Below are 16796 nucleotides of genomic sequence, written 5' to 3'. Positions count from 1 at the left end.
CAGGCTGGCTGGAGCTGGTGGGACCAACATCTAGAGGGCCACATGTTACTCATCTCTGCTTTAAGGTCTTTGGAGCACAATTCAGGGGATGGGATGGGGGGGGTGGGCAAAAGACTGTTTTTACAATTCTGTGGAAGAAACAGAACTGGCCTCTGTCAGAAGTGGTATACCAAGACCATTTATCTTCTCATACCCAGGAAGGCTATATCCAACGTCCTTGTTTTATTAGAGGAAGGGATCTAACTCAGCATTTATGAGAAATACAGTGGAGGTATGAGCTTGCTCCCCAGTGGAACCTGGGTCCGTTTTCACTTTGATGCATCTATTTAAGAGTCCCAAGTAGGTCTATGGAGAAAGTTCAGTCAATAAAGATGGATGACTCAACACCATGGGAGTTTGAAATCTGAGGTTCTAAAAATACTGTTTCAAATTTATGCCATTGAGATACTGCCATCTGGCCAAACACATTATTTTAGCAGTTAATGATTAATTTGACGAAAGGGTAAGGTTTTTGTTTTGCTTCTGTAATGTTCTCATCACTGTTAAATTAGGACTGGTGCATTTAAAAGCAAACCTTCCCTTTTTTGTAGAGCATCATCTGTACTTTGCATTCTGAATGTTCTTGGTTATGAAAGAACAGGAAAGATAAACTTCAACGTTGCCTGCCTTACTGTAATTATCTTGTGCAGAGAATCATATTTATCTCGAACCTACTCTGAAGTAAGTTCAGTTGAGCTGAGTGTGACACCTAAGTGTATAGAATAGGAGCCTAGAAGTTGTAAGTGTCCTGTTAACGAGGATTACATTTTTAGAGACTTAACAAAGAACACACTTCATATTATAAGTGGTAAATATCATTCTGAGCACTTGAAACTTAAGGCAACTGTTGGTCATAGTCATGTCCAGATAAATATATTACAAAACATCTTTATATTGGAAGCTGTTAAATTCCTGAAACTATGAACTTCAGTGCACAAAAGGGCTTCTGTGTATCAAACAGAGGAAAATATACACCAAAAGAATGTTGTTTACACTGATTTTCCATGCATGCAAAACCCAAATCATTTCTTGGTCCATTATCATTACCATGTGGGTTTAAAAAAACAAATAGAGGTCAATTCATTAAAATGTAAGTGGGCCATTTGTTCACATTCCCCCTGATGCGTTCCACATATAGCCAGAGATCAAGAAAGGTCATAGAAATAAGTAATTCAAGCTCCCACATCTACCTAACATAAAGCCGCAAAAATATAATGGGAAGGAGCACATGGTTCCTAGGCTCAGCCCATGGCATCTGCAGTGTAATAGATCTTGGACAGCAAGACAGAGAAACATCTGCTGGGGGTGGACTTTAGACAGTTTTATATTTCCTTTCTTTATACAGTGTGGCCACTGAACTTGAAAGGCAATGGCTACAGGAAAGCTGTAGAGACACTTCTTAACTCTTCCCCCTCACAGTTTTTCCAGTGAAAATCACCCCCTAAATTGTTTTCATTCCCACAAATGAAAATATGCAAGTATGTTTGTTTGTTTATTTATTTTACTTCACTGGAGGCAAAAACTGCTGGGTGTGTCAATGGCATGGCGTTAAGAAGGGCCACTCCTCCTGTCCTAGACTTCTACTTCTGATTGCAGCTTCAGTGGCTACATTCGGGTTTTCAGAACAAAACAGAACACACCCATCCTGAGACCAGAGAGCTGATGCTAGAGGAGTCGTTACTTAGAGAGACCAATGATTAAGGCAGTTTAAAAACATTCAGTAGAAGGCGGACTACAAATTTTAACAAACATAAAAGGAAGGACATTCCTACTGTAGATGCAACAACTTGTCCTAGTCCTGTTTTTGTGTTTTCTTTAGCACAGAGGTAGCCAACATTGTGCCCTCCAGAAGTTGCAGGACTCGAACTCTCATCATCCCTCACCATTCACCATTCTGGCTGGGCCTATGGGAGTTAAGAGTCCAGAAACACCTGGAGGGCATCATATTCACTGCAGTTGCTCTAGAACATGAAGAGAGCACCATTACTTCCAGAGTGCACAAATGCTTTTAAAGGGAACTGCAGAAAAACTAGGGTTTTCTAGGCTGGACTGAAAGAAGGCTTGAAGCAAGATGCCTCTAACTCACCTATGCATTCATATGCATACCTTCCCCTGTTGCTATGCATTTTGTACCATTTTTGTTGTTGTTGGAGAACTGCATTGCAAGATTCAGAGAAGTGCAAAGTTTGACTGATGGCTGCATTTTGGTTTATGTATTGTTTTGGGAAGAGTGAATTAGGTAGGGTTGCATTAAAATGCAAACTGAACCAAATTTCTTCTTCATATATACCGGTAGCAGCACAATTGGATTCAGGAAAAGGCCAGACAAGTTCTAAAAGAATAAAATGGCTTGCCTAAAGCGGTTTCCTCATTGCGAGATGTGAGGTTACAGGGGACCAGGCAGAGGGCCTTCTCGGTGGTGGCGCCCACAACTACAGTGATACCTCGGGTTAAGAACTTAATTCATTCTGGAGGTCCGTTCTTAACCTGAAAGTTCTTAACCTGAGGTAATATTTCTGGGTTAGCAGAGTCTGTAACCTGAAGCGTCTGTAACCTGAAGCTTTTGTAACCTGAGGTACCACTGTATCTGAATTTTAGAAGACATTTGAAGACATCCCTGTTTAGGGAAATTTTTAATGTTTGATGTTTTATTCTGTTTTTAATCTGTTGGGAGCAGCCCTGAGTGGCTGGGGAAACCCAGCCAGATGGGTGGGATAATAATAATAATAATAATAATAATAATAATAATAATAATAATAATGACAACAACTAGTGATTTCTCCATCAAAGATTTGAACCAGAGGATTGCTGATTTCTAGCTCAGTTGTTTTGCTTGTACACTACCCTAGATCTTTATCCATTCTCTGCATGAGTGATGCTACACTGTGTGTGAATTTACAGCAGAGTTGCAGCCTGTACAGTATCAGTGGAAGTTTGTTTGTTTTAAATAGCCTTGTTCCAACATCACTGTGCTGCTGCATGGCAGGAAAGAATGCATATGCATACTGCAGGGGAAATTGGGGATTCCATCATAGCTGCCAAGTTATCCCGTTTTTAAAGGGATTTTCCCTTATGCTGAATAGGCTTCCTCGCGAGAAAAGGGTAAACTTGGCAACTATGGATTCCATTATTTAGCTCTTGGAAGAAGGGGGGAAAGGATTGTTGGGTTCCTACAGTTCAGATCAATGTGACAGATCCAGATGAGGGTGCAGTACTGCCATGATGCAGTAGAGTGTTTACTTTGAAGTAATCTTATTTGCTTCAACCACTTTGCTGCAAGTGGTTGAGATTTGTCAACAGGACTATTGCTGCTGCTGCTGCTGCATGTTGTTGTTGTTGTTGTTGTTGTTGTTGTTGTTGTTGTTGTTATATACCCCACCCACCCATCTGGCTCGGTTTCCCTAGCCACTCTGGGCAGTTTTCAGCATATATAAAAACATAATAAAACATCAAATGTTAAAAACTTCCCTAAGTGAAATCTCTTCGCTGTAAAATTCTAAGAAAGCAGTAATTCGCTCTAGAATATTTGATTGCACTAATTAGAAAAGTGTTTTTCTGTTCACAGAGTTATTTTTGGATCTTCTTAAATGCAAACATATTTTAACCATTTTAAAGCATCCCAAATAATCACATTGTGGCAGGAGATCACAGCAACTGAAAGGAGTATCCTAACATTGTTCCTAGAAGCAATTTGGTTTTAACTTGTTGCAATTAAAGAGAAAATTGGCATGACCTTATCCATGCATTCAGTTAATGCATCACATTTACTTCTTGATTGCTTGTGGACTCTCAAAGGAATCATTTTTGTAAGAATTTTCAGAGCGATAGCTATGTTAAGTTTGTGGTAGCTGTTTTAGATGGGGTGTGTCTGTAAGCAATAACAGGCCTACCACCCACAGTCTGAAAGATAGAAGTATTATTGCCTGGCATGGGTTGTAAATCCTTGATGATGTATTTGGCAACAAGTGCTGTACTGTCTCTTTCATTTCTGGGTCTGTCATTACTAAATTATTCATGGGTATCAATCTGAACTCATAACTCTGCTTTATCACTTCATTGTGTGGGTGGGTTCTGTAGACTTAGGAAAGTCTGATGTAAATCCTTAAATTGTGAGTTTCTGTCTAATGCAAGTGTAAGCAATGTTATGCACTCTAGATGTTGTGAACTACAACTCCCATCAGCCCTGACCACTGGCCTTGCTCTCTAGAGCTGTTGAAAGTTGTAGTCCAAAACTACAAGCAAAACTAAAGTGGATGCGGTTGTATAGCAGGGCTTAGCTGTAGACAATAGATTTTGTAGTGAGTCCTGGGTGGAAGCTGGAAGCATATAGATATATGTAGGGGTCATTAGGTTTCCAATACAGTCGTACCTCGGGTTACATACGCTTCGGGTTACGTACTTTTCGGGTTACGTACATGGCAGACCTGGAAGCGTTTACTTCCGGGTTCACCGTGCACGCATGCACAGAAGCGTTCTGCGCAGTTCGCGCATGCGCAGAAGCGCACTTTCGCGGTTTTTCGGGTTATGTACACCATGGAACAAATCATGTACGTAACCTGAGGTACTCTGTATAAGATAGTTTCTATATGTTCTATGATTCTATGTCCATTATGTGACTGTATAGTAGTGTCCAGAACATACACCTTCTACATGGGCTAGTCTAGCCTCAACTTGATGTTGGGGTGGAAGTTGCCAAAGTTCTGGTGGAACTTCTCAAACCAGCAATGGTAGCTATTCCTTTCAGTTCCCTAGAAATCCCATGCTATTTCCCTCACTGCTAATCTGGCTGCTGGCATATATGTCTTTTTGTGTCCCTTGTCACTTCTTTCTTTGTCACTATGGTTCCAACATAGTGTTTTTATGCAGCTTTATACACCGTTTTTTACTCTTAAGGGTGCAACCCCTCCACCTCCATTTCCCCCCAAGGTCATTTGAGAAATGGTCATCAGAAAAATCCAGCTGGAACAGGATTTCTAGCAGGCAGAGTTTGGTCAGCATGCTTTGCTGTAGTTTGGTACTGCTCACAACAAATAGGCTGCACACTCTCTGCATACTAAGTAGAACCTTAATTCTTAAACTGACCACAGTAAGACCAAATCCACTTGATCAAATGATCCATTAAAGTGTGAGCTGCTGTAAGTGACCTATTCTAGAATTAGGAAACTTTTGAGCCTAGTTATTTGCTTAACTGATATGCAAGAGATTGCCCTAGTAACTGTACCTCCATCTATTTGATATGTATGAGGGCTTTGAATATTTTATAATGGTTAAGGTTGTATTCACTTCAAGCAACAGCTTCAAAAAGTGCACACATACAGCTGAATTAAAATCACAGTAAATTCTTTGTTGTCCAAATCAGCATGGAATAATAGTTTGGATTTTTAAACTCGCTGCTTTGAAGGCTTCTCCAGTAGGTAATATTCTAGGTGGCTTTCTATAAGGATTTTTAAATTATTATTTAACATCCACTCCTGGTCTGATTTTCAGACAGATAATGAGTGTTTTAATCTTCATGTGAAGAACTAGAAGCAGAATTGTAAAGATGCTACAGAGAAAGGCGCTGGGGAACACATTTGTGAGGCGTCACAAATTCTCAGGGAAGCGTGGGCATAAATTCAGCACACATCAGATCTTAATAGAACATAATATACCCCAGAAAGTGAAGAGATAATGCATCCTGATGTATTCAGTATTTGACTTTGATGTAAGCTTAAGCATTATTCCATATGTTTTATTCTAGCACAAAATTAATCCTGGCTGGATACCATTGCACATTAATTATCAACTATGACTAAGTCCGACTGGCTTGTTTTCATAAGGTTATGTATGAGATATCTGCAGTGAGACAGCAAGGTTTTAAGAATATCATTAAGAACTGCTACAGTTAATATCAGCCTTCCTGAAGCACTTAGTAAGACTTGCATGTGCTTCAGTTATTTCCCCCCATATGTTTAGAATGACATGAGGTGTTTGAGCAGGTTTACAATATTAAAGCAGAAAACTATACAATATACTAGTGTTAATACCATGTCTACTCATCCATGGACTCTAGATGCAATTAAGAATTTGGGGTGCAATCCAGTCACTGCTAAATACCTCTAACTCCCATGGATTTCTGTGGGAGAGTTAAACAGGTGCAGAACTCTCACTTACTAGGCAGGACAATCCCAAGTTTAAGCACTTTTAAGTGGCATTGAAGCTAGCACACTCTTGTATGTTCCTGGCAGGACACAAAGGAAGGGGGAAAGGATGCTGGCGAGGGGTGCAGCCACAATTGGTAGACACCAGAACAAGCTGAAGAAGGGGGAGGGGAAGTTTGGGGCTTAGGGGGTACTTACGGAACATCGGAGGACGTTGAAGGGGCAGCTGATAGCTCATGAGAGCCAGGGGAAGGGGACAGATCACCATAACCAGAGATGCCCCCATATCTGTGGACAGGGCAGGCTTCTGAGGCACTGGGAACTATGGAAAGCACTCCAGGAGACTGAGACAGGCAAGGGAAGACAGCCCAGCTCACTAGTGGACCAGGTGGAGATCAAGGGACTTGTTAAGTCTGAAAGGAGGTTGTGGTCACTCAGCTGAATTTAGCTCAGGGCAGGTGAGGATTGCATGCTTTTGTCACGTGGAGAGACACAGCTGCTCAGTTGCAGTAAGCTCAGGTGCATCAAGATTGGGAAGGCTAGAAGGGAAGCAAGGCAGAGACACTGTCTGCTCAACTTCCTCTATTGATGGACCACAGCTTGGCTGCTTTGGGAATGCCCCCAGATTGTGACTTTGGGACTGATCCCAGGTGCTTCAATCCCCACTGGATCTTCTGCAGAGGCTGGAACCTGACCTTATGGATTGACTTCAGACTATGCTTGTTGTATTGGACCTAGACTGGTATTTGACCATTTGGACCATCAGACTACTCTGTAATGTTACCCTTGGGACTGTGTGCACCATCAGGACTGACCTCCGGGTATGCCGAGGTTCAGGACACAAACTATATTAAATGGGATTTATTCCTAGTTAACTATGCATATGATTGAACCCTTAAGAAAGCTTAGGTGGATCATGGTTAAGAAGCAGAGAAAAACACACTTACTTAATTCTCCTATTGACCTTTTGACCTGATTGTTATATATTTTATAGGGATTAACTTGATCAGCTTTTGTCAGTCTAGTACCCTCCAGATGTTTTGGACTACAACTCCCATAATGGGAATTGCAGTCCAAAACATCTGAAGGATACTAGGTTGGCAAAGGTTGCACTAGATGCTAGTTTATGCTCGTCTGAGCTGAGGTTCCCCATCCAGTGCGAGTGCAGTGGAACTGTAGCAGTATTACATCATTCAGAGAAAAGTGAACGATATGAAAGGAGAAAAATATGGAAGTAGGTGGGGACATGTTTCCCCAGTTTTCAAATGCAGTGATTTTATACATTTAATTGAAACTTGGCATTTAACAGTCCTAAATTCTGACTACCTTTATTTAAGTGAACTTTGAGACCCCTGATATTCTCTGCTGTTATCTTTAGGTATTGTATGTTATCCTATTCATACCTTTCATAAGCATGTTAAAAGTAGTCAATTAGGCACACAGAGACAATTGTTCCTTCTGAAGTCATAACTGAATTCTGGGTACCAGACTTCTTCCTCGAAGAATGGAAAGATTAAATAACTTCAAACATATACGTGGCTGCATTTTTCTGCCACATAACATCATGGAAATTGTGATGGTAGAATAATTGTCTCCATAGGACAGTGTAGTAAGCAGATGTTCATACACCCCAAAGGAACAAATGAACACAGCATGATGGTTGCTCCTCATTCCCCAATACTGGATTCTATTAATGAAGATAAATGCAAACTGCATTCTTCCCCAGTAATGCTTTTGCACGTTAAGCAATTGCAATTGCTATAGTTGTAACTGCAGGAAAACAGCAATTAACAACAATCATGCAGTTACTACAGAGACAATATCCTTCTGGTGTTTGAAGGATGTGATGCACACAGTTACCAATAGGACACAACATAATTTCTGCACAGAGAAGTGAATCATTCTATGAAAACAATTACAGTTTCCCATATTATATGTTTCTTCAGAACAATAATACTAATCAAAGAATGAGACAATGCTATTTGGCAAACAAATAGCTAAGTGCTCTGGAAACACGGAGATATTTTTCGGGAAGAATGAAGATCTTAAGTGGGGCCTGGTATAGTGTTTGAATTCAAAATTGTATTTTTCTATAGTGGTATGGCAATAGAAAGGCTGTATCTGCTGATATAGTGTGACTCCTTAATTTTTAGGGTCTTACAATCAGTGTTAATGCTGACAGATGCCTCCTTTGTAAAGTGGTGATGCTTTCAAACTATTTTTGTTCCTATGTGGATCTGGATATGTTTGTAGAGCCCTGACTGAAGAGAATGGCTGTACTCGGAGCACTTCTTACCCTGCATTCTTCAGACATGTAATGCTTCAGTCCACTGTGAATTAACCATTCAAAACTTTGAACTGTGTTTTCAAAATTGTTCTGAGACAAAGCCATAAGCTGGTTCTGATAATCAATAAAATGGAGTTCAAGATTATTATTTGCTTGGAAAGCATAAGGCTCTGAATGCTCTCAAGATCCTGCACTGGAAACCTACAGCGAAACACATATTTAATAACAACATCTCTTCACAGAATAGATGCTTACAAAAATGCAAGAAATCCCTTAATTCTCCCACACCAGCCTAATGCCAATTCCCTTTTGCCTTGAGCGCAGTAGTCGTTTAACTACATTTGGCTTGGCAGTCCTAGGAATGAACTCATTATGCTTAAGTGTTGGTGCTAAGCTGCTGCAAGCCTTCTAGAACAAGCAGAGGAAGAAAACACCTTTGGGGGAAAGGCCGTACCTCACTGGTAGAGCATCTGCTTGTATGCAAAAGATCACAGGTTCAGTCCCTGGCATCTGCAGGCAGAACTGAGAAATATTTCCTATCTGAAATCCCGGAGAGTCACTGTCAGTGTAGAATTTGCTGAGCTAGATGAACACCAGTGGGTCTGACTCATTTGAGATGGGCTTTTCAGATCTAAGCCATCTTCTCAAGTACCTTCAGAGAAGTTCTCTAATATTGTAGCTTCCCAAGCTTTACTTAGACAGATGTCCTATTGATTTTAGGATCAGAGTCAACTGCAAAAAATAAAATAAAATAAAAACCACTTGGGAAATGGATCTATACAGACTTAAGGTACAAGCAGAGGTCCCATTCACCCACACCAGTGTTTCGGATCACATGTGATTATTCAACAGGAGCAATTAATATTTCCATACCATCATTTCTAGTTTCAAAGTCCAAAGATGCTGCTTTCATATCTGTTTTGTTAGCTGTAGCAGACTCATGTAGATTAAAGTGGAAACAATGGTGAAAAGAGGTTTAGATCCAAATACCCTGATGAACATCCTGTCTTGATTTCAGGCATAATGATGAAGTAAATATTACCTTGATTAAAGAGCTTTTTTTTAAAAAAAAAAAAAGTAAATGAACTATGAATATTTGGACTTGAATGAAATTTGGCAGACTAGTTGGCAAAGAGAGAGATTTGATTCCATTGAGCCATGTCGTTTACAGCAAAATGTCACTGGGGAAAAAGAAAATTCAGCCCAGGTCTTGCAGCTTAACTACATTTGAGTTACTTGATTGCTTCTTCTAACATATTCAGCCAGGAAAATACTTTTATTTATTTATTTATTATTTTGGCCAGGCCAATAATCAGATCACCATATATACCGTATTATGTTGTTCTTTGAGATTCCTGACTTTGTGTGGAACCAGTAACTAATGGGAGAACTTAAAATGAATGATGTGCCCCTTTTACTGCAACACTGCAACCTGTAAATCCTAACCTATTTGATGACACAGAAAGGGTGTAAAGAATTTGTTTGTTCCCGTCACTGCAGTGAAAAGTATCTGTAGGCAGGAGAGTTCCATACAGACATTGGGGTTTCTGTACACAGAAAGATAATTAGAGGATGGAACTGGTTTTCTACAGCGCCAATAGAAGAAGTGGGCCCTCCATGCCTTTCTTTCCAGCACTTGGGCCTTTCCTCAGGCTGCCTCCACCCAACTCTCTAGACCACACTCCTCAGCCTGGGCCCAGCCATCCTCAAATACTCTTGCCAGGCTGCAATGTGCCTTTAAACTGTGGTAATACTTTTTGCTTCCCTAGGCGGAGAGAAATGAGGGTGGGAGTAAGTAAACGCCTTATGGGGCTGGAATATAGCCAATGGCATAATAATAATAATAATAATAATAATAATAATAATAATAATAATAATAATAATAATTTATTTATACCCCGCCCATCTGGCTGGGTTTGGTACAAAGGTAAGAGTTGCACCCATTGATCTGCCCTCTTTTGCCTCCAGCCCCAGCAGATTTCTCGTGAAGGAATGCAGCCCTCGGGTTGGAAAAGGTTGCCACTCTTGCTTAAGATAGTAAGGCCACTGAAGAAACCACCAGTTCCTAAGCCCTGCCTGTGCATGCCAGCCAGGGCAGAAGGGAGTAGGGAGAAGCTTCTGCTCTAAGCTTATACCCATGACCTAAATTAACTATATCCGCTTCAGATGGAGCTTCTGATAGGTAGTTCTTTATTAAATAAATAGCCACATGTTGTCAATTTCCATAAATTATTGTCCCCTTCCAGATAAGCAGCTTCTGTAATAGAAGTATGGAGGCTCGTTTTCTATGAGTTACTTCAGTGCCATTGGGGTAGCATTTAAATGATCCACCCCATAGATCATTCCCGTGCAATTGGAAACCGCTCTCCTGATTCTCATTGGCAGGACCCCAGTCTACACAGTTGGAACATTTAAATGTTACTGCATCAAAACATTTGATTTTTTTCTCCACCTTCATTTTAGGAAGCAGCTGCTACTGCACAGCAACATTACCTTCTACTAAATTCTTACACTTCCCACTGTTTTTTTTTTTTTTTGAGCTTAAACTAAAAGGACTGGATATTAACAGTTACATCTCCAGCTTTCAGAGACTATAATTCAAAGTTTCCTATTTTGCTACTCTTCGCTGTTCATTAAGGCGGGTGGGGAGGGTGGGGGGAGAGAGAGAGCTGGCATTTTTTAGCCAAGAGCCTGATAAGTTCAAAAGAACCTGAAGCCTTTGAAAAGACAGCAGCAAGAACATCTGAACAACAAGTAAAAGAACTGACTGTTTCTCTAGGGAATCGGAGATAATGCAGAGGGCTTTCTGTGGATCTGGTCTTTAATTTAGGCTCATATGGTATATATTTTTAAAAGGCCAGTAGAAAAAGGAGTCAAAACTCTCCTAATATTATTTATTTCAGGATTGCTGGACTAACTTAGTTTTAATGTCAAAATGCTGTAGTCAGTCATAGTCTTGTCTATCACAGGTTTATGACTTTGGATGTTCTAAATACAGTATGTTTTATTTGTAATTATTATTATTTTATGGTTGAATGTCCATAAGTCACCTTGGGCAGCATGCAGATATTTTAAGAAAGATAGAATGAATGAACAAAGAAGTACAACCTTTCATCAGTGCAGTAACTTCTGCTTTTGTCCAACAGCAACTTATTGAAAATACAGGTTGTACAGTATTCAAAATAGCACTAAAGCTAAGCAAACTGTTCTATCAGTGGAAGGATTTCTCCTTGTGCAATGCAACATTCTTCCTCTCCTCCCCTCCCGCTCCTCCCTCTGCACATGCTCTAAATCTCTTCTGGAGCTACTCCAACCCTCTGGATCAGATTTGGGGGTGGTGGGGGTACATGTGAGGGGAAGAGGGGGGAGGAGTCTTGTTGCAGTCGTGTTATTCCTTACTAGCACAATTATTCAGTTGAATACCACTCACAAAAAAGGCGAACTTGTGCAAGGCACTTCCACAGGCTGTAAAACTGCACACAGTTGGTGCAAATTCCAGTTGGGATGTTTCAAATACTGTATCTACTGCCAGCTGAATGTGCAAATTAGTGTGAATTTCATTAACATTCCTCTATAATGTCTAAATCTGTTTTCACCAATGGTGCATGTTGAACAGGGTTCATAGCAAGTATGAAACTGAGATGCCAATTCTAAAGTCACACAGGAAAAGCTTCCACTGAAATCCAAGGAAGTGTTTAGGATTAAGGAAGAAGAAAAGCTATATACAACTCTATTGCTTCCTTCTGTTAATCACAGCATGCAACAGAGCGAAGGAATAAAGACAGCAAACATCTTGGATTTATGCCTCTTGTACAATTCCAGAGGTCTTCTTCCTTTTGAAAATACTTAGCTAGAGATAAATAGGCTCCTGAAGAAATACAGTTGCCTCAAGACAAATGGCTCATTTCTCAGATGTTAAGCCTGCCTGATTGCAACAGAACTGACTTCCAGCTGATGTATTTGTGTCTGAATTTAAGATTATAACCTTTGCAATGCTTTTAATCATTCTGCAGCGAGTGTGCATATATGCTATATAGGATGGACCAAAAAGCCTATTTGAAACTTAATTTTCTAGTCAATCCCACTGAACTTTTCCTTCAGGGAGACTAAAATTACATAAATTGCACTTTCTTTGAATTGCTTCAATATATGAATTACACCACTGTATGGTGTCCCTGGGCCAGATTCAATTCTTTGCATTCAAACTGTGACTAAAGCATGTTACCTTATACAAAAAACATGAACTGGAGAGGGTGAATTTTACGGGAGACATTAATCTATGCCAAAGCTGTTAGTCAGTCATGGTAGGTGGCATTAAATTTGCATGCTATGCCCATTGTGTGTAGCTCCAGTGGTCATTCTCTCTAGAAAGGAAAATAATTGTACAAAGAGAGAGCGATTCAGTTTTCATATCAATTTCCTTATATGTATCAAAGTATATACAACTCAAATACTGTATACTATCGTCTCCCTTCAGCTCATTCCTTCTTGGATAGGCCCAACAAGGTGCATCTCAATCCTTCCCTTCCTTTCATAGATACAAATAAGAAACAAACAGGCCCAGCTTGGCACATTTTGCCATCTGAGGCAGATGAGCAAATCTCTACCCCACCAGTCAGTTGTATCGTACCCAAGGCTGACCAAGTTATTTTTGGCACCTGAAGCAGAACATATAACAAATGCCTCTGCCTGGGAAGAAAAGCGCAATCATATTAAATTTAATAACTTACAATTTGCAGCTTTTTCATGACATCCACAGCTAGCTGTCTGAGATTACCACCTCACTCTGCCTAATGGCAGGGCTGGCCCTGGAAAATAATGCCTTTAAAAAGTCCAGAAGGTTAATCAGAGCAAAATAAAAATAAAATCCCTAGAGCTAAAAAGACAAGGAATTTCATGTTTGAAAACCCACAATAAACATCTGCCACAGACCTGCTTCTCTCAGAAAAGAAGAGGTTTAGCAGAGGGATATGCAGGCTAGCAATAACATTCTATAAGCCTCAATCTGGACATCTTGCCCATGTGTTTCCATATTGCCAACTCAAGTTATGTTTATACATAGAGGTTATGAAGCCCAGCCAGCTATTTTGAGATGTAGATTTGAGCTATTTATGCTTGTATCACATTTCTTGGATATAGCTGTTAAATCCTGTCTTGACAGCTTGCAAATATTTAATGAGCAAGAACACAACTCTCTCTTTTTAAAAAAAAATATGCCAGAGTTTATGTTTTCTCTTCCAAATACATCCTACTTTTCTTTGCTACTGTTCTGTTATGCCCTTGTTTTATTTAAAGGCTCTGACCCCCATAAAGCGCTTACTTGAGCCACAGTGGATGTTGTTTCACTGCTTGGCAAACCAATCCCAAATATTTTCAAATACTGTCTTCCTATATTTTTAATCTAGGCAACATTATCAGCACTTAAGCCAAGAACAAATGCCTGGATATTCAGAAAGTGCCAAGGAGTCCCTAAAACTATACCAACAAGATTAAGGGAGGGGGAAAATATTTTGCAGAAAATCCATAGCTATTCATTTGTTGTCCAGCAGAGGGTGACCTAAGTATGCTATAAAACCAAAACATCAGCCTTCCACTTTTATCAGTGTTTTCTTCTATATTGTCTAATAAGATGTTCCTGCAGCTTACAATAATTTTGAAAATAGACAGAGAGTCATATTTTCTCTAATTATCTTTGCTAGTTACAAAACACAATGAAGGGAATAAATCTTAATTAAAATATTTAAAATGTTCCATGGAAAATATGAAAAGTGTGTTCACCGTATCAGCAACAATGAGTTTTGTGGCACCTTAAAGACCAACCAATGTATTGCGGCATAAACTTTAATGGGCTAGAGGTGGCCTCTAGTTCATCAAAGTCAGCCAATAGGTTTGCTTCATTTTTATAATTTTGAGTTTTGTTATCTGTTGTTTTACTGTAAACTGCTTTGAGTATACTCTGTTGTAGAAAAGCACAATAGAAATTATTTTTAAAAATGATTAAATAGCTATTGACCATTGTTATGCCACAGGCCAGATCCTGATCTCCCCCATCCCCTGTGGGCCAATTCTGACAGGTAATCAATCACCTGATGTCACAATGAAATCAGGTGACCCATGTATGCCTGCATGGTTTGAAATAAAAAACCTGTGCACAAAGGCACAGGCTCCTGGCAAGCCTTAATGACCAGGTGACCATTGGTGCTTGCAAAGCTCAACACACAGGGCTTTGCAAACTCATGGGTCAAATGGGGAGAGCCCGGAGGGCCTCCATCATTTTGTAGAATGGAGTGATAGGCTACTAAAAGGCTGGAAGAAGAAGCCCCACATCATTAGCACCACCACCATCATTATTCATTTCATTTCTAAACCACTTTATATTTTTAAGAAAAAACCTCAAAGCTGTTTGCAACAAGTTAAAACATCAACTAAAACCATCCAGAATAAAACACTACAAAGAATACATTCAAAGCAACATAATTAACCAGAAACTAAAATATTATCTTAAATATTTCAAAATAAAACAAATAAATATAATTTTAAAAACAAAACAAAACCCTAATACATTACTCAGTGTCACACATCACCTAATAAGATACTTCATCACTTTTCCACAATGTGAGTATACAGTATGATGTGATTGCTATGTTACATTCATGCAGAATTTTTACACGCAATCGGCATATGATGTACAGTGCAATTCTTAGGAACTATACTTGGAAGTAAATCCACTAGGCTTGGATTCTAAGTTTGTGTCAGTGGAACTCCTCTGATGGGATGTTCCCCCTGGCCAAAGGGGAATGGGAATTTGATTTTTACTCATTCTTCCTACAACCCCCAGCAGTATTTAAAAATCTGGTCTAGGCAGTTGAAGAAGAACCCTCTATAACAGTGGGGAAGGCAATGCAGGAGGAGAGCTTAGGGAACAAGTGGAAATTGCCTGCATCCTTTCAGCTAGTGAGAGTCTACAGTGGACCAGAGTCTCTTCTGTGACTAGAAGGCAACCTATTGTTTGCCGAAGAGCAATTCAGGATGCAAGGCACTGAATTCACTCCTTGGTAAGTGCATTTAGATTTGCAGTCTCAATTTCTCACTGCCTTGCATAGCCATTTTTACCAATACAAAGCAAATGCAACGTGGAGGTAAAATGCAAACCTGTTATCCTTGGCTTACTTGGGCACAATTAAATATATAAGATTGCCGAATAATGGTAAATTATGCCAACTGGTTTGCATTCTTCACAGATACTTCAGAAAACTCTCAGCACAATTTTAAAAGGCAGTATTAGAATGAGATCCTGGCAATGCCAGTGTATTGTCATGCTAACTACCACCAGCATAAGCATTTATATGTTATTGGCTTCCAGAATTTGTTCACATACAGGGGTGCCAACCTGAACAAAATATTGGGGGAGGGGGGTAAGACCCGCCCCACATAATTGATCACATGATGCAGTGCACATACACCATTTGAATGGCAATGCCCATCAACTTGGGTGGGGGAGCTGAAGACCCCTCGGCCCTTAGGAGTTGCCTCCTATGTTCACATACCACACTGGAAATATCCCTGGCCTATTTGAATAACTGGAGGCAAAGTTCCAAAGCCCTATTTGGGCATTTACAATGTCTATCCATGGAGGTGACACCAGTTGAGGGTGGAGGTGTACGTCATCACCACTTCCAATGTTTCTGATTAATAGAAGGGCTACAATACTGCCAGATGGTTTGGTGGAAAGTATAAAAACAATTTAAATAATTTTAAAAAAGTGTCTGAGGTTGTAATTAGGCCTGAATAGTGCAGTTCTGTGAACAAACCCTGATCTGAAAAATTATGGTTGCATTTTGCAACCTGCCAACCTTCTCATGAATCTATTCATGAATTATTCCACAAAAATGAGTGTTGTGCATTCTTGTGATTTCTGTATTCTCATATCATTTAGTGCCAAATCATTTGTATGCTCACAATAATCTAAATCTTCCACCAAACCGAGGTTCCGGTTTCCGCCTGCAGGAATGGCGGACCTGTTTTCCATCTCTCTGACCTTCGTAAGGAATTTGGCGGTTGCTAGGGGAGTAAATGGCAACCCCCTACCCTCTCCGGGGGTTACGGAGAGGGGCCGCTGGCCCGCGATGCCCCCAGACCCACTCCGACTGTTTTTGGAGTGGGGGGAGCTTGGGCTGAGCACTTACGACGGCCAGGACTCCCGGACGCTAATCTGCATGGCGGGGATTTCCATGGTTAAAGAAGATAATTAGGCTTAAATCTATGGACATACTTCAGAAGGAGGGGAAGAAGCGCTGTTTACTGCTGAGAATTTTAAGCTGCTGAGTGAG

This window comes from Zootoca vivipara, chromosome 3 (assembly GCF_963506605.1).
Source record: "Zootoca vivipara chromosome 3, rZooViv1.1, whole genome shotgun sequence".
Classification (NCBI taxonomy): Eukaryota; Metazoa; Chordata; class Lepidosauria; order Squamata; family Lacertidae; genus Zootoca; species Zootoca vivipara.
The sequence above is the reverse complement of the archived record's forward strand: the minus strand, read 5'-3'. Positions refer to the sequence as shown.